General features: G+C 35.3%; 1 long non-coding RNA gene and 1 other non-coding gene across 4 annotated transcripts in view; one reads left to right on the forward strand and one right to left on the reverse strand.

Moving 5' to 3' along the window:
* The first annotated feature begins 3,938 nt into the window (after positions 1–3,938).
* The window catches only part of LOC141411438 (uncharacterized), a 188,681-nt gene continuing 166,753 nt past the window's right edge, over positions 3,939–25,866 (forward strand). For all 3 annotated transcript variants that reach the window (XR_012436170.1, XR_012436171.1, XR_012436172.1), the window contains exons 1-2: positions 3,939–4,254; positions 18,647–18,817. This is a non-coding gene — a long non-coding RNA (uncharacterized lncRNA). The remainder of the gene's footprint in view (positions 4,255–18,646; positions 18,818–25,866) is intronic.
* Positions 12,358–12,462, reverse strand: LOC141416085 (U6 spliceosomal RNA). Its single transcript, XR_012440992.1, has one exon. It is a non-coding gene; the product is annotated as a U6 spliceosomal RNA (small nuclear RNA).

A 25,866-nucleotide genomic window follows, 5' to 3' on the forward strand; every position in this document is an offset into this window, starting at 1 on the left:
TTTTTTTGGTCTGGGAAAAATCCCCAGAATGTAGCAAACACACATAGTAAAGTACACTGTGCGTTTCTAAGAGTCTCCAAAAACTGAAGACAGTAAGTCATTCAGAATAACACCAATGGCAAAGCTGCCGGAAATGAGCACACAACCTAGTTCAAATGACCCTTTCTTTTCAAAATGTCAAAAAATAACTGTATAAGACCCCAATCCTGCTAGAACACATTAATAGGATTTGTATTCATAATCCATAGGCGGAAGTCTGAAACAAGTCTTATATGACCCAGCTGTGTTTTATGAGGAAAGTGAAGCTGACAGTGGAAACATGGTCTAAAAGACCACAAGATGGCAGCCTGCTCATGTTTAACTCTTGAGTGGTTCCCTTAGATCTTCTAAGTCTTGTTTTTAAGACCATGGATCTTATGGTAGAACCCAAAATCAAGTGTAGGAATTTAATCAAGAGCCAAATATGAGTGAAAATTAACTTCCTCTTTTTAAAATTTATTTTTATTTTTAAAATTTAATTTAAATTTGTTCTCAGAAAGAAGCAGAAAGCACAAGTATTCTTTCTGGGCTGACTGCTGAGGTTGGTAGACATTAGGCCACATGAGTAATTCCAGCCAGGAAGACAAACAGAACAAGTCTCTTCCTGATCATGGCAACTGCCTCAACTCAGAGGCCCTGACATCCCTGCATTTTTTTTTTCCAATTAGGCTTCTAAGTGATTGAAAAATTACTCTTTTACTTACTGAAGTTCTCATTTTCATTTAATTACCTCTGTAGTGTTCACTTTCAATGGCACAATTTTTCATATAAAAATTTTAGAAAAGGCAAAAAATAACACCATTCAATGAAGGCAGCCAATATCTTTGAGGTTCCTTTGTAAAAACTTATTTCATATGCAATGTATACTAAAGAAGGAAAAGTTTCAAAAAATGAAAAGAATAGCATAAAATAACATTGTCTTACTACAAAAACATAAACTCTGTAAGCTAGTTTATAAAACCCTTGTCTACATTACTAGATTAACTTTTCAAATGGATTTAACTCCATTTAGATACTGTTATGTAAATTTAAAAACTTTTAAACAGCATATTATATACATTTTTCTACTTCAAAAATATATACCAAAAATTGGAATGGTTTTATAATATAATGTTATGTAAATATGCAATCCATATATGCTGTTAAAAACACTATAATTTAATAAAATGAATAGTTAAAAAGGAAAATAAGAAAGAAAAGAATGTGAAGGAAAGAAGATCCATATCATCAGAGGGGAAAACAACCAGGAAAGGAAAAACCAAGAGATAAGGCAGAAGTAGGGCTGTGTGAAAGAAAGGGCTAATGGTAGAGAAGTGGGGGGAAAAAAGCAAAGATGATCTACAGTAAACCACCAAGCAAAGGCTTGCTTTCCATTTAAGCTACAGGTCTCAGATTATCAGCTTTTATTTTTGCCTGAGAACACTATCCCAGATATGATAATTTATATAAATATTTATGTAATACATTATTTATAAGGTCACAAAATATATGTAGATAAAATGCATGTACATTCATTTTTTAAGTACAGGCAGACAAAAGATTTGTAGAGACACATACTGAATTGGAACAAGCTATAAAATTGGGGATCTAGCTTGTTCCCCTCCTATGCAGATTATTGAGCTAAAACAAATGCAGGAATATTATGGGACATGGGTCACACTAAGGGGAGGCTGTGCACGGGAGGGATTGGGCAAGGGAATAAAACCAAAAATTTGGATGAGGTTGATGTGCTCACTGTACAGGAATGAATATAGATATTTTAAACTGGCCAGGGCCACCATAGGAAGTAGAGCAGGGAGGAGTGAAGAGGACTGGTAGAGATGAACCAACTGGCATTGTAATATATTCATGCATGGAAGCAGTACAAGGAATCTCTTTGTGTAGCTATCTTTATCTCAAACTAGCAAAAACGCCACGTTTCTCTTGTTATCTTTTATGTTTTTTCTTCTACAAAATCAGAGAACAGGAGGACTGAATAGGTTCTGCCCAGCCAGGATGGGTTTGGCATCAGTGAGAGTTGGGAGGTGGTGGGGAAAGTGGTAGGAGGATGAATATAGTACAAATAATGTATACACATGTATGTAAATACAAAAATGATGCCTGTTGAAACTGTTCCAGGAATCAGGAGAGCAGGAATGAAAAAAGCAGTGGAGGGGAGAATTCAAGTATGATATATTTGATACGTTGTAAGAACCTTTGTAAGTGCTACAGTGTACCCCCACCCAACACAACAATAATATAAAAAATAAAATTGGGAATCTAAGGGGATAGTAAAAATAAATAATTTGACTTTTTACTGGATAGCTTTTAATGTTTAGAATTTTATAGTAAACCATACATTGTATTTTTAATGAATAAAAAGACAAAGTATCAGCTCTCTGAGTGCATAAACAGAAGGGGAAGAAGATGATTTCCCAAAGTGTGTGGATCACCTCTGACACTCCACTGAACACTATCTTCAGCAGCCTCAGAAGTTCTTATTCTCAGTTGGTGTCATATGACTCTCATGACATACTGGGCATTTTCATCCTCTATTGAAAGAAGTTCTTTGTGAGGTTTGGATCTGGACTTCATATAGTTGCAGATGGCAGCATTAGGATCATGAAGAAGTAGGATAGATTAGGAGAGTTGAGTTGTAAAAATGAGAGACATCAGGGGAAATTTTTAAATTCAGAAGATTTTAAATTGAAGACCCTATTTTCTGGGAGTAACACAACAAGATGAGAATGTAAATTGAAGGAAATATTAAGTTTTTCAAATCAAAGATATTCCAAAAATAAAGGTGATCGAACTGGGAATGACCCACTTCAATGCTTTCCTCCAAATATTAAATTGTGGATTCCTGGGAGTCTCCAAAGATAAGTTTTGAGGCCATTGTGAATATTTCTTAAAGGCCTACCAGTAGTTACATATTTACTATAAGTGTAAATTAGCTTAATATCAAGATTTTCTCTTGTCTGGAATCATCTCATCTCACTTAGATACATCCTGCTACTGTCTGACATAGAAATTCATATGTGTTAATAATGATGGGAAAAGAATGAATGGTTACTAAAGAAACAGAAACATTACCCTACCTTTTTTTAATTGGTTAATAAAAAATTCAGGTATTTATACTATATGATTTTCATATATGTATATATGGTAGAATATTTCAATCAAGCTAACCTATATATTCCTTCACATACTTATTATCCTATGGTGAGAAAACTTAAAATCTATTTTCTCAGAAATTTTTCAAAACAGGTTATTAGTAACAGTAGTCACCTTAATGTATAATAGGTCTCTTGAACTAATTCTTCCAAACTGAAATTTTGATCCTTTTGGTGAACATATTCCTCACCTTCCACCCTCCAATTGCTGGTAATCACAACACTAATCTCTGCTTCAATGACAGGGACTCTCGGGTTCCACAAATAAGTGAAATCATGTCATTCTGTGCCTGACTTATTTCACTTAGTAACATAAATAAAAAATAAAATAAAACCACTGGGTTATTAGTCATGTCAGTTGGATACCTGATAATACTAAGGTAAAGAGTAGAGTACCTGCTTTTGCAAGTGTGAAACCCTGAGTTCACACCCCAGTCCCACTGGAAGTAAGGAAAGAAGAAAGGAAGGAAGGAAGGAAGAAAAGAAGGAAGGAAGAGAGGGTTAAGAAGGAAAAGGAAGGAAGAAAGAAAAGAAAGGATCAATGCAGACTGATTTTAAATATGAATAACTTTTAATGAAATCTTACCATTTAATTCAAGTAATAGAAGACATCCCTTCATTTCTCTGGGAGAATTGTTAAAGATTAATTTGGCAATGGGCTAGTTTATAATCAACTAAATTATTTGAGAGACTCTGCTAAGTCTGTGGAGAAGGTAAATTTAATCTTTGAACTCCAGGCAGATTTGTATGAAGGGTCACATAAAATACATGAAAAGTACCACAGAAATAAACAGACCAAAGAGCCAAAAAGATTCTATGTTTCTTAAAGAAATATATAAGAATGTTTCCAGAGGTATAAGGAAAAAAATTTACTAATGGAAATAAAGAAAAATCCAGTTGGAGGAAACAGTATGAAAAAAAGCCTGGAGGCATGAAACATGCATGGTAAAATGGAAAACAGTAAATACAGCATTATTGCCAGAATTAAAGGTGGAGAGGATGTAAGGGGGAAAAGATCTGAAAAGAAATTCAAGTCCAGAAGACACAATGTTCTGAATCCCAGGTAATGAAGATTTCACTTCTTTCTTTATTCCATGAAGTGTCCTTGATTTTGAGTGGGAAGTATTTTCTTTTCTATGCTTTAGAAAGATTTATCTGGCTGCAACAGGCAGATAGTACAATTGAAGGCCAGAAAATTAATTATTAAAATAATTCTAATGTCAGATGTTGAAAACCTGAAATAGTACATTATGTCAAGAAAAAGAGTGTGATTTGGTCACAAAGATATTTTCAGTTTGCAAAGGTAGACACAGAGATTTTCTCTGTAGTTGTCAACTGCATTCTTGCCTGCCCATGAAGAAGATCTATAGTAAGTGTTTCAATTTTACAAAGAACATTTGGAAACATCCATAAAGAAATATTTTCTTTGTGTGCTTGAGGACATCCATCATACCCCACTGCAAAAAGGAAAACCCTGACAAGGTAAAGGTCTGGTGTTTGCATTTCCAAATCTTGTTCTGTCCTTTAAATTGAAACTACCCTGTGCCCAAAGAATGGAAGTAGTACATTCTACTACTTCTTTAGTGGCAAGTGTCATCCCTTTGCCTCTTTTCAGGAGGACAAGTTGCCCAAGTTTATTCTGGGAAGTTAATTTTGAATTGACAGTATGAAATACAACCATGACAAAGACAGGCTTCAAAATTACAGATCTAAAACTAAAGAATGTGAGGGCTTGAGGAAAAATTAAAAATTATCTCCTTAGACTTTTCTCTTTTCATCAGCAAAAGCTCTTTTGATTTATTTTTTTTTTCACTTAATAAAGAGCTTCTTTTCTGTTCATGACCACTAGGATCATGTATTCTTACAGATGTCTAATCCACCATTCAAATCCCAGAAAGTCTCACAAAGGCACCAATAAGCAGGTGGCAGATTTCATCATCTTTAACTAGTCAGTACGATCTTAATGCATTGATAAATTCTACACAAAAAGCAGTAGTTTGGTATCTTTCATGTTTTGTGATTTCCATTACCTTTGAGATATTAAAGACAATTCAGTGATCCTTGTCGTTATTTTATATTCCTAAATTCTTCAGGATCCCAGGGAGTTTAGGTGAGGAACACTAGTTTTAATCTGATTTCAGAGGAAAGTGAGGGAAAGAAAAGTGTAGTGACTTGTAGGTATGTATAAGCATAATCAATATCCTATAATTCAATCTTAAACAGCTTTCTGGGTCAAAGAAAAGAAGCCAGTCTTAATATGTGCTTCAGTGGTCCCTAGAGTTCCTGTACTGTAAGGCATATTATATGCTACTTTAGTTTCTGATCTGATGTAGATAGAAAGTCAATGACTGCCCATTGAGCTCCAATCCTATCTGTAGGTTTTCCCTTGTTTGTGTTTATACCAAAAAACACCTCTCCTAGATCCCACAACTTGCTTAGTGAAATTCCCCATATTGCTTTCACACTGCCCTCTGGACATATTTCTGCACTTTTTAGATCACTTTTAAATATCCAGGACAAGGAAAAGAGAATAATTTTTAAAAAATCAAAAAGACAAAAAAGAAAAGAACACAAAACTCAGAAACAATGGAAAGAAGTGAGACAAGGTGATTGTCTTGGAGGGCAAACATAGTTGTCCAGTAATTTTATCTTAGTGGGTTAGAAGCCCTGGTTATCACATCTCACTCCTTTGCTTTTCTTCTGATTTCTTTTCTTCTGTTTTACTCCTGCCCCCTTTTTCATAGATCTAAGGCATTTCAAGGACCACATTTCTGTTGAAAATTTCCTGCCAGTGAAAAGAAAGAATGTTATCAGATTGTCTGGTTATGAATTGCACAGATATGAATTTGATTCCAAATTAGTATTGGGAAAAAGATTTGCAGTGATGAGACATTGTGCCAGTGTATATGGTCTGACATGTACACACAATATATGAAATGTCTTTTGCCCTGGGGTATTTTTCTGATACTTCAGAGATACTGTCATAGATCCTTGGAATTTTCTTTTTTCTAGAAAAAATTTCACTAGTTCCAAAATATTTATGAGACTTACATCTAGATGCATTCCATGGGTCCATGTTCCTACTTTATATGCTATCCAGATCTGAACAATTCCTTTTTGAAAATGTTTTAGAAAACAATGCAAATAATATATGTTTATTGAAGAAAGTTAGAAAATAGACATAAAATATTTTGAAAGTATCTATGAAGAATTTCTATGCAAGAAGAGCTGCTTTGATATTTTACCATATAGTCTTCCAAAATTATCTATATTCATACATATATTGCTAAAATTTATCAGGAACCAAAGTGAGGTTTTTATGTGGAAATGTATATTTCTGAGAATGTACACCAAAAAATCACCTTGAAGTAGATGGTTTTCCAAGAATGCCACTTAACTGACACTAATAATCATGAAAATTTAAAGTACATTTTAACCCAAGATACTGAAACAGAAGTCAACAAACTTTTACTATCAAGTGCCTAGAGTGAATGTTTTAGGCTGTGGGTCACATTGGGCTTGGTTGCACTTCATCCTCCTCCTCTTTATTCTTCTCCTTCATTTGCAAACTATTAAAAAAATATTAAGGGAAGAGAGGGTGGATCAACAGTAGAGCACTTGCCCAGCATGAGGGAAGACTTGAATTACTTCTCAAAACACACACACACACACACACACACACACACACACATAATTAAAAAATAAATGTTAAAAACATTCTTAGCTAACATGCCATAAAAAATCAGGCAGTGATCAGATCTGACCAGCCTACCAAGGTTTGTCCAATCCCCCTCTCCTTCTTCCTCCCACTCTCCTTCCAAAGGAAAGATTAAATAAGCTTCTTAATTACAGACCAAGGCTCAGTGCTCTTTGATTCAGGGAACTCATCACTGTGGAAAACTTGGGTAAATTTACATGGTGATCAAAGAGCCCCTTGGGCATAAAAGAATACAAACCTAAAATACTACCCTTTGAGAACCAATTTTAGTAGAGCCCTTCTGGTTAGTTGACTTATTCTCAGCTGAGATTTAACACCTGAAAGTATACCAAGGGTTGCAAAGTAGAACTAGATAGATAGTAACAAACATCTTGATTATTGGCCCGAATTCTTACATGATTGGGGAAAAGACTTTTACATAGTTCATGACTAAGATAATCTAGTGAAAAAGATTGTCCTTTGGGATTAATGACTAAGGGTATGAATACATCCTTGGAAAGTCTTAATCCTCAATATCTGTTTTAGTCAGATTATGCTCTCCCTGGTTCACTGGAATAACGATTTAGATATCACTTCCAGTCTGATGGACAGCTTTCCCAGAGAGCTTCCCTTTCACAGCTCTCCCCAAAATGATCACTCAGAGTTCCAGACTTCTTCCATCTTGTAACATCACCATCTTTAATGCGTAGTCTCCACATTTGCCATGGGAGAGGCAGAAACTAAGCAATCACTTGGGTTTATCACAGTTGTGCCTGAAATTGGCAAATGTTACTTTCTCTCATTCACAAAGGTCAGATTCTATTAATAGGGTCCCAAACTAACTTCAAAAGAGGCTTGAAAATATGATTGTACTATGTGCCCAAGAAGAAGAAAACTGTAGTTTAATATCTACCCAATCTGATAATGTACCTTTTAACCCCATGTGGGTATGGTTCAGTGTTGGGAGAGCATCTGGAGAATCTGTCATAATCATATAACACTAGTGTACTCACAGTGATCTCAAGTATGTGCCATAACTTCAAATACCAGCTCTTATTCCTGATTTACTTAAGAATAATGGAAGTGGTTGTATGCTGAAACTAGCCTAGAAGCTATTCTGGTTATTTGGTTCTCCCTTTGCATCATGTTTGGAGGCCAGATGCAATAGAATCCTTTGAACTGAGTAAGCTCTGAAGGTTTTAGAGAACAGAAGGTAGAAAGTCATTTATTAATGCATTCATATTATATAGCAACATATATGCAATAAATGTGTATGATAAATTTTGATTAAAAATAAGGAGGAGAGATGGTGGGGGCAATCTAACCAATGTACAATGTAGCTTATTTGGAATTGTCACAATAAATAACCCATGTAGAATGGATATATCCTAATAAAGATGAAGGAAAAATAAATAAATAAACTGGGTGCTGGTGGCTCACACCTATAATCCTAGCTACTCAGAAGGCAGATACCAGGAGGATCAAGGTTCTAAGCCAGTCCAGGCAAATAGTTCACAAGACTCTATATAAAAAGTACCCATCACAAAAAAGGGCTAGTAGAGTGGCTCAAGGTGAAGGCCCTGAATTCATGCCCCAGTATAGCAATAAGTAAATAAATAAATACATAAAAGGGATTCTATCATACTTCTTAACTAAGATATGGCATATAATTAAGTCATATCTTTTTGTTATACAAAATGACATCACACTGGGAAAAAAATTTAGCCACAGATGTTCATTCCAGAAGAGTCTTTTCATGAAGATTAGAGATGCTATTGTCATCTAAATTGTCAGGCTGATCTTATTCCTATTTTTTTATTCATTTATTCACAAGTGCATACATTGTTTGGGTCATTTCTAGTCCCCTGCCCCCTGCCACCACCCTCTTTCCCCTCCCCTCTCACTTCTGCCCTTATCTCTAATTTTCTTGAAGAGAAGACGTAAGCATAATAAGAAAGACAAAGCATTTTGCTTGTTGAATTAAGGGTAGCTATACAGAGAGATTCCTAGCATCACTTCCATGTACAAATGTGTTACATCCAAGTTGATTCACCTCTAACTGATCTTTACACTGGTTCCTGATCCCCTTCTTGTGTTGACCTCTATTGCTTTAAGGTTTCTGTATTAATTCCTCTGCAGTGGGGACATCAAACACTTTCATGTTTTGGATTTTCTACCTATCCCCATACCTCCTGTATGTGCTCTCCCCTTGTCTTGTGATCCAAGTCCAACAACATTACTGTATTTGCCCTGATCTAAAGTCTGTATATGAGGGAGGACATATGATTTTTGGTCTTCTGAGCCTGGCTAACCTTGCTCCAGAATGATGTTCTCCAGTTCCATCTATTTACTTGCAAATGATAAGATTTCATTCTTCTTCATGGCTGAGTAAAATTCCATTGTGTATAAATATCACATTTTCTAGATCCATTCATCAGTAGTAGGGCACCTTGGTTATTTCCATAACTTGGCTGTTGTGAATAATGCTGCAATAAACATGGGTGTGCAGGTGCCTCTGGAGTAACCTGTGTTGCATTCCTTTTCCCAGGAGTGCGATTGCTGGATCATATGGCAGATCTATGTTTAGATTTTTAAGAAGCCTCAATATTTTTTTTCACTAGCTTGCATTCCCATCAGCAGTGGATTAGGTTTCCTTTTTCCCCATATCCTTGCCAACACCTGTTGTTGGTGGTGTTTTTGATGATGGCTATTCTACCAGGTGTGAGGTAGAACCTTAGTGTGGTTTTGATTTGCATTTCCTTTATGGTTAGAGATGGTGGGCATTTTTTCATATGTTTTTTGGCCATTTGAATTTCTTCTTTTGAGAAAGTTCTGTTTAGTTCAGTTGCCCATTTCTTAATTGGTTCATTGATTTTAGGAGAGTTTAGTTTCTTAAGCTCCCTGTATATTCTGTTTATCAGTCCTTTGTCAGATGTATAGCTGGAAAATATTTTCTCCCACTATGTGGGTGCTCTCATCAATTTAGAGACAATTTCTTTCGTTGTACAGAAGCCTTTTAACTTTATAAAGTCCCATTTGTCCATTCTTTCTCTTAGTTGCTGGGTTGCTGGGATTCTATTGAGGAAGTTCTTTCCTATACCTATTAGTTCCAGAGTGTTTCCTGCTCCTTCCTGTACTACTTCAGTGTTTCCAGTCTGATATTAAGGTCTTTGATCCATTTTGCATTGATACTAGTACAGGGTGATAAACATGGATATAGTTTGAGTGTTTTGCAGATGGATAACCACTTTTCCCAGCAAAATTTGTTGAAGAGACTGTCTTTTCTCCATTGTATATTTTTGGCACCTTTGTCAAAAATAAGGTGGGCATAGTTGTATGGATTCATATCTGGGTCCTCTGTTCTGTTCCACTGGTATTCATGTCTGTTTTTGTGACAGTACCATGTTGTTTTTATTGCTATAGCTTTGTAGTATAGTTTGAAGTTGGGTATTGTGATACCTCCAGCATTGCTCTTTTTGCTGAGTATTGCCTTGGTTATTTGTGGTCTCTTGTGTTTCTAAATGAACTTTAGGGTAGATTTTTCAATCTCTGTGACGAATGTCATTGGGATTTTGATGGGAATTGCATTAAACATGTAGACTACTTTTGGTAGTATATCCATTTTTACTATGTTGATTCTACCAATTCATGAGCATGGGAGATCTTTCCATCTTCTGTATTCTTCCTCGATCTCTTTCTTCAGGGGTTTGTAGTTCTCCTTGTAGAAGTCATTCACATCCTTTGTTAAGTTTACTCCTAGGTATTTGATTTTTTTGAGGCTATTGTAAATGGAAATGTTTCCATACATTTCTTCTCAGTTTGTTCATTGTTGGTGTATAGAAAAGCTAATGATTTTTGTGAGTTGATTTTGTATCTTGCCTCTTTGCTATAGACGTTTATGGTGTCTAGGAGTTTTGGGGTACAGTTTTTTAGGTCTTTAAGGTATAGGATCATATTGTCTGCAGTAGGGATAGTTTCACAAATTCTTTACCTGCTTGTGTTCCTTTTATTTATTCTTCTTGCCTAATTTCTCTGGCTAGAAATTCCAGTACTATGTTGCATTGGAGTGGAGATTGTGGGCACCCTTGTGTCATTCCTGATTTTAGGGGAAATGATTTCAGTTTTTCAACATTAAATATGATGTTGGCTGTAAGTTTGTCATATATAGCCTTTATAATGTTGAGGTACATTCTTTCTATTTCTAGTTTTCTTAGAGCTTTTATCATGAAGTTGTGTTGGATCTTGTCAAAAGCTTTTTCTGCATTAATTGAGATGATCAAGTGGTTTTTGTCTTTGCTTCTATTAATGTGCTGTATTACATTTATTGACTTGCGTATGTTAAACCACTCCTGCATCTCTAGGATGAAGCTGACTTGGTCATGGTGAATGATCTTTCTGATGTATTGTTGGATTCGGTTTGCCATTATTTTATTGAGGATTTTTTCATTGATATTCATTAAGGAAATTGGCTTATAGTGCTCCTTTTTGGAGGTGTCTTTTTCTGCTTTTGAGATGAGTGTAATACTATCATCATAAAATGTGTTAGGCAGTGTTCCTTCCCTTTCTATTTCATGGAACATTTTAAGGAGGGTTGGTATTAGCTCTTCTTTAAAGGTCTGATAGAATTCAGCAGAGAATCCATCAGGTCTTGGACTTTTCTTTTTGGAGATTCTTTATTGCTGCTTCAATTTCATTTTGTGTTATATATCTATTTAGGTGATTAATATCCTCTTGGTTCAGTTTTGGATGGTTATAAGTATCTAGAAATCTGTTCATTTCTTCAAGATTTTCAAATTTATTAGAATATAGGTTCTCAAAGTAATCTCTGATGATTTCCTTCCTGAATTTCTATGGTGTTTGTTGTTATCTCCCCTTTTTTGCATTTCTGATTTTACTGATTTGGGTTTTTTCTCTTCTCATTTTAGTCAGGTTTGCCAGGGGTCTGTCAACCTTATTTATTTTTTCAAAGAACCAGTTTTTTTGTTTCATTGATTCTTTGTATGTTTTTTATTTTGTTACTATTTCAATGATTTGGACCCTATATTTATTATTTCTCTCCTTCTGCTTGTTTTGGGATTTGCTTGTTCTTGTTTTTCTAGGAGTTTGAGATATAGGATTAGGTCATTGATTTGAGATCTTTCTGACCTTTTAATGTATGCACTTATGGCTATAAACTTTCCTCTTAGGACTGCCTTTGCTGTGTCCCACAGATTTTGGTAGGTCATGCTTTCATTTTCATTAACTTCCAGGAACCTTTTAATTTCCTCTTTTATTTCATCAATGACCCATTGATCATTGAGTAATGTGTTGTTCAGCTTCCAATTGTTTGCATGGTTTTTACTGTTGTTTTTGTTGTTGATTTCTAATTTTAATGCATTGTGATCAGATAGAATGCATGGTATTATTTCTTATATTTGCTGAGGCTTGCTTTGTGCCCTAAGATATGATCAATTTTGGAGAAGGTTTCATAAATATATGGAATGCTTCATGAATTTGCATCATCCTTGCGCAGGGGCCATGGTAATCTTCTCTGTATCATTCCAATTTTAGTATATGTGCTGCAGAAACAAGCACTTATTCCTGTTTTTTAAGGGCAGGTTCCCCAGGTTTCCCATAATTTGCATGAGCTACCTGACATTTTCTCAGTTAATTGTAATTGTCTTTAATAAGAACAGCCAGGATTATATTCTTTTGCTTGAAGTACAAGAATTCCTAAATAGTACACATTTGTAGCCCAAAGACCTTCATTCTTTTTTCATTAAAATTATTTTTGTGCCCAAAAATCCATCCTATGTAGATCATGTTTCATCTTATTTCTGTCACATAATTTATTCCCTATTGATTATGCTTCATTCTTTCTGAAGATATGGTAGTGGTGCTCTTAATGATATTGCTATCAAATCTCTGATAAATATATTTCTACCTATGAGGAACATCTTTTTCCTCCTTTGTAATTTTAAGACATTTTTGCACTCTCTTAAGGGCAAACATTTTATGTAAAATTTAAAATAATAACTTTTTACACATACCTTGATATCTTGTTTATTCTCTGCAGTTCATCTCTAGAAATTTACAATGTCTTTGTAGTCTAATGTGGAAAGTGTACAATTTACTCAAAATGTAAATTATGAAATTAGAATGAGTTATTCTTAGTTATATTAGCCACCTAATTTATACATTAAAAAAAACCTAAAAAACTAGTGACTTAAATCAGCAATAAGCATTTTTTCTTTATCACATATTCTGTGTGTCAGAAATTTAAGAGTGACCCAACCAGGTTTTTTGGCTCAAAGTTAATCATGACATAGCAATAATCTATTGGCCATTCTTCAGATACCTAAATACTTAACTCAGACTGCAGAATCTATTTCCAAGCTGACTAATTCAAGTGGCTTACAATTTAGTGTTCATTGCTGGTTGGAGGCCTCAGCTTTCTTTACATATGCCTGTGTGTAAGGGAGAAAGTAGTACATAACTTTCAACAGTAACTGTAAATGTGTACAATCTTAATTCTATAATTAAAAGATGTAGAGAGTCATTCATTTAATGAATAGATTATAAAACCATATCTGTTTGATGTCTGTAAGAAACTCACCTCACTGGCAAAGGTATACATAGACTGAAAGTAAAAGAATAGAAGATGATATTTCAAGCAAAGTTAACCTCAAAACAAACATGAAGTAGCTATACTCTTATCTTACAACATAGATTTCAAGTAGAAATTAGTCAGATGGGATAAAGGTCACTACATACTAATAAAGGAAGTCTATCAAGAAGATAAATTCAGTCTATGTACTGAATGTGGATACATCCAAGTTAAGTAGTGATTTATTTATTTAGATGAGGTTCTTGCTATATAACCCAGGCTGGCCTGCATGGAACTCATGATTCTCCTGCCTTCATCTCCTGAGTGCTGTGATTTCAGGTGTTTTCCCCCCTGCCTGGCTTAAGAAAAGTTTTTAAATGACCAGTGCATGATGTTATGAAATTAGCCACAGGAAAACATTTTTTTCAAAGTATCAAATCATTGGATTAGAATATATCAGAATGTGAAAATTTATTGATGCAGTTTCAAATTTTACTTGGAACCAAACTTTAAAAAAAACATTAGCATTATATTAGTTGTACAAAATATAATTTCATTTTGACATTTTCATACATGTACGTACATGTTCTTTGATCATATTCATCCCCCATTACTCTCTGTCATTCCCCTCCCCTTCACACTGGTTCCCTGCCTCTTCTTTAATAACCCCCATTCTGCTATCAAGCTTTTTAAAGATCTAGATGCATGTTTAAGAGAACACATGCAGTATTTGTCTGAGTCTGGTGTACTTTGCTTAACATGATGATCCCCAGTTCTATCCACTTGCTGCAAATAGAAAAATTTTGTTCTCATTAAGGCCAAATAATTCTCCATTGAATATAACATTTTCTTTATCCATTCATCCATGGATAATTTAGCTATTGTGAATAGTGCTGAGATAAACATGTATGTACAAGTATACTTTCAGAAATTACAACTATTAAAATTTTTTGTAAGGTATCAAAGAATATAAGAAAATTTAAATTTTTGTCTTCAACCAATGGAGTACCTTCCAACAAACTGAATGAAGAAGCATATATGATAATACAACTCTCTATTAATAAGCTAGGTATTAGAGATTTGGAAAAATGCAAAACAATGTCACTCATTGCACTAATTGTTTTTCTGTTTTAGAAAATAGTTTTTAAAAAAAAACACATATTTTTATTTTAGTATGAAATGATTCGTGCTATCTTAAAATTAATTAAAAACATATACTTTAAATTTTTCTGGTTTAATTCTTAAAACAGCAAATATAAATAGTATTAAGTCATATAATTTAATGTTTGTTGAGCCACTCAATAACTTTTAGAGTATAAAAAGACAAAAATGTTTGATGATCATGACATCATTCTGCTTCTCAAAAATAAAACAAAGGTGGTTATGTTTCTGTCCTCAAAACTTGACTTTTAGCAGAAATGAGAAGCTTACAAATAAGCACAGAAGTAAAAGAAAATACTGAGAGTTGGAGAAAAATGCCTAGAAGTAAATACTCCCGGTACTGTGACAATAATGATTAGAGGGACAATAAAAGGCTGGTCAGGGAAGGACTCTTTCAGGAAAGACAGTTATGCGAAGAGGTAAAGAAATTATGTCATTTGCTAGAAAATGGATGGAGCTAGAGTTCATTGTGTTAAGCAAATCAACTTGCACAAAGACAAGTATCACATTTTCTCTCCTATGAATAAGCGAGGAGTGAAGGAAGGATGGGAAATCAAAGAGGGACTGTGGAGCATGTGGAAGGAGAAGGGAAAAAGGTGGAAGGAGGATAAAAGTAATAGAGTGGGTGAATAAGATCAAAGTACGTTATATCCATGTATGGAAATGTCATATGAAACCCCTTTGTACAATTAATGTACACTAAAATTTAAAAAACCTGAGGTATCAGCAGTACACCAGGCTATGGAAATGGTGATTTGCACATAGGGAATAGCAATGCAAAAACTCTGAAGCATTGTGAAAAGCTTGAACTAGATTTCAGAATTATATCATTCCAAAACCACTCTTCCCTGTCCTCATAAACCACGACTGGGATCTCTGAGGCCAGTCATGCGCTCCTGGAGCACGGAATGGAGATTGCCTTGAGTCTTTCTGCTCATGGGCTTTACATTCAGTTAGCTGGCAGGTTACTTATGAGTTTGCAGAGAATCTTCATTTTGCTAGGAAGAACTCTCAAGAGCAAAGCTTTCAGCAGTGCCAGGAAACTGCTGTTGCAAGAGTAGTAGGAAAATGAGTAGAGTTGAATTTCACAGGAAGAAGACTTAAATGGGACCTATAAATTATGTAGCTATTTTTCTATACCTTGGCCTCAGCCTGGAATTTTTCAAAATAAATTATTTTGGCCAATTTCACTGTGGTTGCAAATATTAAGTTGTGCACTGTGGTCTCCAAAGCATGTGTCTGTTGCTGTGCTGGCATTTTGAAAAACCGCTGTGAGCAGCTGAAGGCAGTGGTAGCTCCCAAGAAAACCGTGCTCTTCTTCCTCACCCCCAAGAAGCTTGTGGAGGGCTCTATGGTAGAATCAACATCTGTATAGTAGGGGAGGGAGACCATCAGCACTATTTCACCAAATGATGGGATTTCCTATTTTTGCAAGAGTCAGAAGATAATATATCTTCTCCCTTCTGCAACTGAGAAGCAACTGAGCAAAGTTTAAAGGAGAGCATGAGTCAGTGAAGACTTCCTTATGGAAGCCCTAGACCACGAAGGTCAAGCTACATGCTGGATCAGCATGAGGCAAAACGACTGGGTGATCAGGAAAATTCAGCAGCTTGCTATTTGATTCATAAATTGCATCTCTGATTTATAGCTTTATAATCAAAACAGCCTGGGTTCATGGCTAGTCATTGAGTATGGGGAACTTTCCCATCTACATAGGCAATGAAACATTTATCTCAGGCTTTTCTACATAACTCTTTCCTTCATAAAAAAAGATATTTATTCTCAGAGTTTCAGTTAATACCCCTACACTAGTGACTCAAATCCTTATGTCCAATCCTGATTTCCTAGAAAGTTAATATCCTTTATGTTTACTATTGGATATCTTATCACACAGCTACATATCCAAAATCAAACCACATATCAAAAAAAAAAAGTTCCATGGACCAGCCCTCAATGTTGACATCATCTTCTGCCTTCCCACTTTTGTACCTGGCTGCTTTTCTTTCCCAGTTTTTGGAATCCAAACCTGGAGGCTCTTCATGGCACTAGCCATGAAGATATTACTCATATCAATCTTGCCAATACCAGCCTGCAAATAACTGTGAAGCTGACATGTAAGCCTGAAGCCAAGCATGCCTAGAACTTGTATACTTAAATTAAAGCATACTAAGAGCATCTTGAGGTAGTCTGAATACAGGTGGCTTTGATTCTCTGTTTCAGGAGAGTAAAGTAGTAGGACAATAGTTCTTACATGAGATTCCTTTTAAGTGAAATTACCTTGATGGAAATGCCCTAAAGTGAAGTTCATGAATTTTAATTTGCTGAAATCTTTGGAATAGACCTGGGAATATTTTCCCTAAGGATTGTTCTTAAAGTCTTCCTTTAGTTCTGTGATATATCCTGGGATTTTCCTGATTAATTCTACCTTTGGAAGAAAGGTAGGGTAGAAGGAGGTTAGATTAAACTGACTTTTTTTCTGTTTGAAGTCAGAAAAATCAAGCTAATATTAACAGGGCAACTTAAAAATCAGAAAGCTAGCATGAAAGTCTGATAAATGCAATAAATCTAATACCTAAAACACATAAGAGGTGTTGATCTAATCAAAGTGGGTATGAGAGACTTCCATAACCTCAGTGCTCTCTGTCTGTTTCTCTCTCTCATCTCTTTTAATCTTATATAGATACACACACTCAGGAACTCCTGAGGCATAAAGTAGAATCTTAGAATTAAGTAACATGCCAATAATTTTTATCTACTTCCAACCAACTGCAAAAATGACTATCTATGGCTATCTATTGCTTAAAAATCTACAGAGGCTCCATTTACTGCATCAATTTAAATTTTAGTCCAGATATAAAGGCTCCCTTCTATTGCATTAATTCCAATTTTATGTCAGATTTCTTTCCACTATATAAAATGAACTTGAATTTTTCCCATTTTCATTGTTTCCAGTATTGGCCAGGACCTTCTGTTAATTTAGTACATATTTCATCTTGTAACATATAACTGATCACTTAGACTTTCTGAACATAGAAGACATTGTAAGGGCTTAAAGAAGAGAGCAAAAATTACTTTTCTATTCAGTATTTCAATCAAGTGTGTGTGTGTGTGTGTGTGTGTGTGTGTGCGTGTTTGGAGTATGCACACTCATATCACCTCTGACAGTATGCAGTTTGCATTGCCCAATTTGTTTTTGCTTTGGGATTTAATTCACAAATGAAATTTACATATTTATCATTTACAACATATTGCTGTGAAAAATGTATATGTTGTGAAATGGCCACATAGAACTGGTTAACACATGCATTATCTCACATACTTATCATTGTTTTGCAATAAGAACACTGAGATCTACTTTGTGAGAAATAGGCCTAACTTTTTGAGCCACATTTTTAAAGTTCAACAGTTGGGAAAAAATGAAATATAGTATGTGAGGATGGGCTTTGTCAGTATTTCACAAGATATTTATTGGTTTCTCTCAAGTACATCCTCAACTTCTATAAATAATAATGGATGTTCCACATGTTTTAGCAGAAAAAAAGTGCATTTTTGGCATAAGTGAAACATCAAGACTCTAAGAGATTGAACTCCTGAGAAATTCTGATGGCAAAGAACAAAAGTAGTGTGCAGTTTCACAATTAAATAATTCTGGGCAAATGTCCTTGTACGTTTCTCAGACAATTTTATTTCTTGGACAGCAGCAAAGTGAAGTACTTCATGCTCCACCTTCATTGCACTCATACTCAGTTATTTCAGCAAGGTCTCTTTCTTATTTTATTCATGTTATTACTATATTCTCCTTCATCCCCCACACCATCATCACTTCCTTGGTGCTTCTGCTTTTAGGATGAGTCCACCCTAATAGGTTCAGTGTATTCCTAGATAAGGATATATCCCTGAAAGAAATTTTGTGTGTATTTATGCTTTAATCTATGTAAAAACATTTTGTTTCAATTATCACTTTTTGCTCCTTAAATGTATCCATGTTGCTCTTCTCAATCTACTTTACAGAAAATCGGCATTGTGTCCCATCACTGCAACTTGCTCAACCACTTCTACTGTGATGTCCATCCAGAGGGTGACCCAAGTCCCTGGTTCTCCAAATACTGACCTAATGAACTCCTTCATATTTGTCCTCTCATGGACTTGTGAGGAGAGTTTCTCTAGCATACATGTATAAAGGTAGGATTACTTATTTGTAAAAGGTGGCACCGTTTATGCCACTACACTCTGTAAAATTGCTCTCTAGAAAGATTGTAACTTAGTAACATTACTAGAAGGGTGTGGAAACTGAAAAACACTTGGCATAAACCAATTTTATATGTTTGTTAACTTGACAGGTATAAGCTTATTATTTTAATTTGTATTTATCAAATTACTGTATGTTTAAATATCTCTTCATACCAGGAACCAGTACCTCACACCTGTAATCCTAGCTACTCAGGAAGCAGAGATCAGGGGGATTGCACTTTGAGGTCAGTTAAGGCAAATAGTTCATGAGACTTTATCTCTAACATACTCAGCACAACAAAGGGCTGGTGGAGTGACTCAAGTACCTGCCTAGTACACATGAAGCCCTGAGTTCAAACTCCAGTACCTCCAAAGAAAAATAGCTCATCATAAACTTACATTGACCATCAAGGAATTTACAAACTAATGGGTAATACATAATAAAAATATATAAACATCAACATATAATATAATGCAAAGAAGTGATAAGTCATATAGAAAAAAATATAAATAGTGAAGAAGTATGACATTAGCTAATGTACACAAAAAATATCTTTCTTGGGAGATTATACATGAGATAAATACAAAATTAGGAGAAAATAAACTATGGAAGTACTTGAGGAAAAAGTTCAGTGCAACAGGAAATAGAAAATACAAACATCTGAATTAGAAATAAGTTTAGCACACCTGGGAAATGACAAAGCCCATGTGACAGAAATAGCAAAGGTGGCAGGAAACAGAAAAAACGATTGGGGGAGCAGAGTTGAGAAGGAATTAGCCATGCCAGGGCATTTCGAGTTGAGTAAGAAGCTCAGATTTTACCTGAGTGGAGCGGGAAGTCATTGGTGGATTTGAGTAGCAGTGTATAGTACTCTGGTTTAGTTTTTTATTATTATTATTATTTTATTATTCATATGTGCATACAAGGCTTGGGTCATTTCTCCCCCCTGCCCCCACCCCCTCCCTTACCACCCACTCCACCCCCTCCCTCTCCCCTCCAACCCCTCAATACCCAGCAGAAACTATTTTGCCCTTATTTCTAATTTTGTTGTAGAGAGAGTATAAGCAATAATACGAAGGAACAAGGGTTTTTGCTGGTTGAGATAAGGATAGCTATACAGGGAGTTGACTCACATTGATTTCCTGTGCATGGGTGTTACCTTCTAGGTTAATTCTTTTTGATCTAACCTTTTCTCTAGCTCCTGGTCCCCTTTTCCTATTGGCCTCAGTTGCTTTTAAGGTATCTGCTTTAGTTTCTCTGAGTTAAGGGCAACAATTGCTAGCTAATTTTTTAGGTGTCTTACCTATCCTCACCCCTCCCTTGTGTGCTCTTGCTTTTATCATGTGCTCAAAGTCCAATCCCATTGTTGTGTTTGTCCTTGATCTAATGTCCAGATATGAGGGAGAACATATGATTTTTGGTCTTTTGGGCCAGGCTAACCTCACTCAGAATGATGTTCTCCAATTCCATCCATTTACCAGCGAATGATAACATTTTGTTCTTCTTCATGGCTGCATAAAATTCCACTGTGTATAGATACCACATTTTCTTAATCCATTCGTCAGTGGTGGGGCATCTTGGCTGTTTCCATAACTTGGCTATTGTGAATAGTGCTGCAATAAACATGGGTGTGCAGGTGCCTCTGGAGTAACTTGTGTCACAGTCTTTTGGGTATATTCCCAAGAATGGTAATGCTGGATCAAATGGTAGATCAATGTTTAGCTGTTTAAGTTGTCTCCAAATTTTTTTCCAGAGTGGTTGTACTAGTATACATTCCCACCAACAGTGTAAGAGGGTTCCTTTTTCCCGCATCCTAGCCAACACCTGTTGTTGGTGGTGTTGCTAATGATGGCTATTCTAACAGGGGTGAGGTGGAATCTTAGTGTGGTTTTAATTTGCATTTCCTTTATTGCTAGAGATGGTGAGCATTTTTTCATGTGTTTTTTGGCCATTTGAATTTCTTCTTTTGAGAAAGCTCTGTTTAGTTCACTTGCCCATTTCTTTATTGGTTCATTAGTTTTCGGAGAATTTAGTTTTTTAAGTTCCCTATATATTCTGGTTATCAGTCCTTTGTCTGATGTATAGTTGGCAAATATTTTCTCCCACTCTGTGGGTGTTCTCTTCAGTTTAGAGACCATTTCTTTTGATGAACAGAAGCTTTTTAGTTTTATGAGGTCCCATTTATCTATGCTATCTCTTAGTTGCTGTGCTGCTGGGGTTTCATTGAGAAAGTTCTTACCTATATCTACTAACTCCAGAGTATTTCCTACTCTTTCCTGTATCAACTTTAGAGTTTGTGGTCTGATATTAAGATCCTTGATCCATTTTGAGTTAATCTTGGTATAGGGTGATATACATGGATCTAGTTTCAGTTTTTTGCAGACTGCTAACCAGTTTTCCCAGCAGATTTTGTTGAAGAGGCTGCTACTTCTCCATCGTATATTTTTAGCTCCTTTGTCAAAGACAAGTTGGTTATAGTTGTGTGGCTTCATATCTGGGTCCTCTATTCTGTTCCACTGGTCTTCATGTCTGTTTTTGTGCCAGTACCATGCTGTTTTTATTGTTATTGCTTTGTAATATAGTTTGAAGTCAGGTATTGTGATACCTCCTGCATTGTTCTTTTGACTGAGTATTGCCTTGGCTATTCGTGGCCTCTTGTGTTTCCATATAAATTTCACAGTGGATTTTTCAATCTCTTTAATGAATGTCATTGGAATTTTGATGGGAATTGTATTAAACATGTAGACTACTTTTGAGAGTATAGACATTTTTACTCTGTTGATTCTACCAATCCATGAGCATGGGAGATCTCTCCACTTTCTATAGTCTTCCTCAATCTCTTTCTTCAGAAGTTTATAGTTTTCCTTGTAGAGGTCATTCACATCTTTTGTTAGGTTTACACCTAGGTATTTGATTTTTTTGAGGCTATTGTAAATGGAATTGTTTTCATACATTCTTTTTCAGTTTGCTCATTGTTAGTGTATAGAAATGCTAATGATTTTTCTATGTTGATTTTATATCCTGCTGTCTTGCTACACCTATTGATGATGTCTAGAAGCTTCTGAGTAGAATTTTTTGGGTCTTTAAGGTATAGGATCATGTCATCTGCAAATAGGGATATTTTGACAGTTTCTTTACCTATTTGTATTCCTTTTATTCCTTCTTCTTGCCTAATTGCTCTGGCTAGGAATTCCAGTACTATGTTGAATAGGAGTGGAGATAGTGGGCATCCTTGTCTGGTTCCTGATTTTAGAGGGAATGGTTTTAGTTTTTCTCCGTTAAGTATAATGCTGGCTGTAGGTTTGTCATATATAGCTTTTATAATGTTGAGGTACTTTCCTTCTATTCCTAGTTTTCTTAGAGCTTTTATCATGAAATGGTGTTGGATCTTATCAAAGGCTTTTTCTGCATCTATTGAGATTATCAAGTGGTTTTTGTCCTTGCTTCTGTTAATGTGGTTTATTACGTTTATTGATTTTCGTATGTTGAACCACCCCTGCATCCCTGGGATGAAGCCTACTTGGTCGTGGTGAATAATCTTTTTGATGTGTTGTTGAATTCGGTTTGCCATTATTTTGTTGAGGATTTTTGCATCAATGTTCATTAAGGAGATTGGCCTATAGTTCTCCTTTTTGGAGGTGTCTTTGCCTGGTTTTGGGACAAGTGTAATACTGGCTTCATAAAATGTGTTTGGCAGTTTTCCTTCCCTTTCTATTTCGTGGAACAGTTTAAGGAGGGTTGGTATCAGTTCTTCTTTAAAGGTCTGATAGAATTCAGCAGAGAATCCATCAAGTCTTAGACTTTTCTTTTTGGGGAGACTCTTGATTGCTGCTTCAATTTCATTTTGTTTTATAGGTCTATTCAGGTGATTAATTTCCTCTTGGTTCAGTTTTGGATGGCCATATGTATCTAGAAATCTGTCCATTTTTTTAAGATTTTCAAATTTATTTGAGTATAGGTTCTCGAAGTAGTCACTGATGATTTCCTGGACTTCCATGGTGTTTGTTGTTATCTCCCCTTTTGCATTCCTGATTCTACTAATTTGGGTTTTTTCTCTCCTCATTTTAGTCAGGTTTCCCAGTGGTCTATCAATCTTCTTTATTTTTTCAAAGACCCAACTTTTTGATTCATTAATTCTTTGTATGGTTTTTTTGGTTTCTATTTCGTTGATTTCAGCTTTTATTTTTATTATTTCTCTCCTTCTATTTGTTTTGGGATTTGCTTGTTCTTGTTTTTCTAGGAGTTTGAGATGTATCATTAGGTCATTGATTTGGGATCTTTCAGTCTTTTTAATATATGCACTCATGGCTGTAAACTTTCCTCTCAGGACTGCCTTAGCTGTGTTCCATAAGTTCCGGTAGGTTGTGTTTTCATTTTCATTGACTTCCAGGAACTTTTTAATTTCCTCTTTTATTTCATCAATGATCCATTGTTCATTAAGTAATGAGTTATTTAGTTTCCAGCTGTTTGCATGCTTTTTGTCTTTACTTTTGTTGTTGAGTTCTACTTTACTGCATTGTGATCAGATAGTATGCATGGTATAATTTCTATTTTCTTATATTTGCTGAGACTTGCTTTGTGTCCTAGGATATGACCTATTTTGGAGAAGGTTCCATGGGCTGCTGAGAAGAATGTATATTGTGTAGAAGTTAGATGTGTTCTGTAGACATCAACTAGGTCCATTTCATCTATTGTATATTTTAGATCTTGGATTTCTTTATTGACTTTTTGTTTGGATGACCTATCTATTGATGATAATGGGGTGTTAAAGTCTCCCACAATCACTGTGTTGGCATTAAAATATGCTTTTAGGTCTTTCAGGGTATGTTTGATGAAATTGGGTGCGTTGACATTGGTTGCATACAGGTTGATGATTATTATTTCCTTTTGGTCTATTTCCTCTTTTATTAGTATGGAATGTCCTTCTTTATCTCGTTTGATCAATGTAGGTTTGAAGTCTACTTTGTCAGAGGTAAGTATTGCTACTCCTGCCTGTTTTGGGGGGCCATTGGCTTGGTAAATCTTCTTCCAGCCTTTCATCCTAAGCCTATGCTTATTTCTGTCGGTGAGATGGGTCTCCTGTAAGCAACAAATTGTTGGATCTTCCTTTTTAATCCATTTCATCAAGCAGTGCCTTTTGATGGGTGAATTAAGTCTGTTAACATTACGCGTTAGTACTGATAGGTATGTGGTGATTCCTATCATTTAGTTGTCTTAGTTGTTTGAAGGTTTGATTGTGTGTACCTAAGTTGAGGTTACTCTCTACTGTCTTGTTTCTCTTTTCCTGTGGTTTGGTGCTGCCTGTCTTTTCATGGTTATGTTGGGTTTCACTTTCTGTGTGCAGAATCCCTTGCAGAATCTTTTGTAGTGGTGGCTTTGTGGTCACATATTGTTTTAGTTTCTGCTTATCATGGAAGACTTTTATTGCTCCATCTATTTTGAATGATAGTTTTGCTGGGTAGAGTGTCCTGGGGTTGAGGTTATTTTCATTCAGTGCCCGGACGATTGCACCCCACGCTCTTCTTGCTTTTAATGTTTTTTGAGAAGTCTGCTGTGATTTTGATGGGTTTACCTTTGTATGTTACTTGTTTTTTCTGTCTTACAGCCCTCAATATTCTTTCCCTAGTTTCTGAACTTGTTGTTTTAATGATGATATGTCATGGGGTAGTTCTATTTTGATCTGGTCTGTTTGGTGTCCTGGAGGCCTCTTGCATCTTTATGGGAATATCTTTCTCTAGATTTGGGAAATTTTCCATTATTATTTTATTGAATATATTACTCATTCCCTTTGCTTGCACCTCTTCTCCTTTGATTCCCATGATTCTCAAGTTTGGTCTTTTGATGGAGTCGGTGAGTTCTTGCATTTTGTTTTCACAGATCTTGAGTTGTTTAATTAATAGTTCTTTGGTTTTTCCTTTAATTACCATTTCATCTTCACGTTCTGAGATTTTGTCTCCTGTTTGTTCTGTTCTGCTGGATTGGCCTTCCATTTTGTTTTGCAGTTTGTTTCATTCTTTTTTCTGAGGTTTTCCATATCCTGGGTGGTTTCCTCTTTAATGTTGTCTATTTTTGTCCTGAGTTCATTTATCCGTTTATTCATTGTGTTCTCTCTTTCACTTTGGTGTTTATACAGTGCTTCTATGCTTTCCTTTATTTCTTCTTTTGCTTTTTCAAATTCTCTATTTTTGTTGTCTTGGATTTTCTTGAGTGTCTCCTCTACATTTTGGTTGACCCTATCCAGTATCATCTCTATAAAATTCTCATTGAGTACCTGTAGTATGTCTTCTTTTAAATTATTCTTGTGGGCTTCATTGGGTCCTTTGGCATAGTTTATCTTCATTTTGTTGGAGTTGGATCTGAGTATCTGTTTTCTTCATTCCCCTCTGGTTCTTGTACTAATGTTTTGCTTGGGGAAACTGGTTTCCCTGTTTTTTCTGTCTTTCCATCATTGTCTTTGGTGTTTTTACTGTCCCTGTACTGTGTGCAATTAAGTATTTTCTAGCTTGTAATAATAACAATGGTGATATTTAGAATGGAAGGGTGAGAGGAGATGGAAAACAAGAAGTTAAAGAAAAGGGAAAAACAAATAAATAGACAAGAAGGAGAAAACAGAACAAGGTATCAGAGAAGAAAGTTTCAAAGGTATAAACAGGGAGCATTAGTGTACTAATTGATAGTAAGCTGAACATGCATTAGAGAGACAGAGAGAGGATTGAAAATAAAAAATAAAAAAAAGATAAGAATAAAAATAAAAAATAAGTAAATGAAAGAAATATCTATATATAAAAATAAAATAAAACGAAATGAAAAGTAGATATTAAAAAAAAAAAAAAACCTCCAAGTTCAAATGCAATGAAGTTTCAGTCTTAATAATTTGGGTGTCAGTCTCAGTCTCCAGTCCTTGAGATGGTGCCTCAGACATTGTTCTGTAGTTGTCTCATCAAAGGGGACGCATAAAGTAGAACAAAACTACACACACACACACACACACACACACACA

This window comes from Castor canadensis, chromosome 1 (genome assembly GCF_047511655.1).
Source record: "Castor canadensis chromosome 1, mCasCan1.hap1v2, whole genome shotgun sequence".
Lineage (NCBI taxonomy): Eukaryota > Metazoa > Chordata > Mammalia > Rodentia > Castoridae > Castor > Castor canadensis.